The following is a 1,124-nucleotide window of genomic DNA, read 5'->3' as shown; positions in this document are numbered from 1 at the left end:
TCGGGGGGGCAGCATCGGAGAGGCCGGGGGCGTGAGATAAGTCCAGAGCGGGCGTCGGGCCCACGGAAAGGGCGGAGGGGTTGGGCCCCCGAGGGGCAGGAACGGACGGAAGTAAGGTAGTTGACGAGCCGAGGAGGGGCGCCCCAAGTAGGGCCGGGGAAGGCAAGGAAAGCCTGCCCGGCACCGGACAGGCAAGGGGCGAGTCCTGCAGTAAGGTAGGCAACCGTAAGAGAGGGCCAGAGAAAAGGATGCGCAGAGAGAGGGGGCGCGCACCGGGTAGGCAGAAGACACAGTCGGATGAGGAGGATTCGCATAGACGAGGCGTAACAACGGCGAAGGAGGTCGCCGCTTCTGTGGAGAAGCAGAGGCTGGGTGGAGGCGAAGGTGAATGGCAAAGTAGCGACGAGCGAAGTTACCTGTGGCACGAGCCGAACTAGAGGCAACGCGGCGGAGTCTTGGGAACGAGGTAGAGAATATGAATGGTAGGTAAGAGAGTCGGCATGAGGCTGGAGGCTTACGTTTTCTGCTGTCGATGACTGCATTAGGTTATTTTCGTACTCTCTACTCGATTGCCGTGCGAGCGGGTAAATAGGCAGGCGGCTGGCAGAAGTTAAGGCCTGACTTCTGCTCCCAGTCGACCCAGTCGACCCGGGTTCAAATCCGCCTGCCGGCTCCTCGGGTGTTTGAGGAGTGATGAAATGGGAGGTGGCCCCCCATCATATGGACGGTGTAGGACGTGATAATATCAACTTGCGAGCTGACCAGGAACTAAGTTGATGCGCCGTTGATCCGCTAGATTTGGTTGGATGCTGGTGGTGAGTTGCCGAACCCAACGAATACATTCTGAAGTCGGATGGGGTGACGGATTAGGGTGCCCCTCTAGCAGGGGAGAGCAGGGACTGCCCCGGGAAAGGGGGCCGCTGGCGAAGTTAACCACCCTGTAACAACATACACGCACACGTACACACCAGGATGGATCATGTTATGGAAAAGCCAGAGCGGATATGTCCCGCGCAAGAGCGATGTGCTGCTCATGTCGAGTTTTGATCTCGAGACCTCCCGCTTATTAAACGGGTGCTCTTCCACTGAGCTACACGAGCGGTTGTGGGTGGAGGGTGTCAAAC

At 58.5% G+C, this 1,124-nt stretch overlaps 1 protein-coding gene across 1 annotated transcript in view; it reads left to right on the top strand.

The window, feature by feature from the left end:
- Nucleotides 1-1,124, top strand: part of VOLCADRAFT_57157 (uncharacterized protein) — a gene marked incomplete at both ends in the record, with an annotated part of 18,605 nt that overhangs the window by 15,573 nt on the left and 1,908 nt on the right. The gene's annotated exons all lie outside the window — the stretch shown is intronic.

The sequence above is a fragment of the Volvox carteri genome (assembly GCF_000143455.1).
Source record: "Volvox carteri f. nagariensis unplaced genomic scaffold VOLCAscaffold_6, whole genome shotgun sequence".
Taxonomy (NCBI): domain Eukaryota; kingdom Viridiplantae; phylum Chlorophyta; class Chlorophyceae; order Chlamydomonadales; family Volvocaceae; genus Volvox; species Volvox carteri.
Note: the sequence above shows the minus strand (reverse complement) of the source record. Positions and strands in the feature narration are given on the sequence as shown.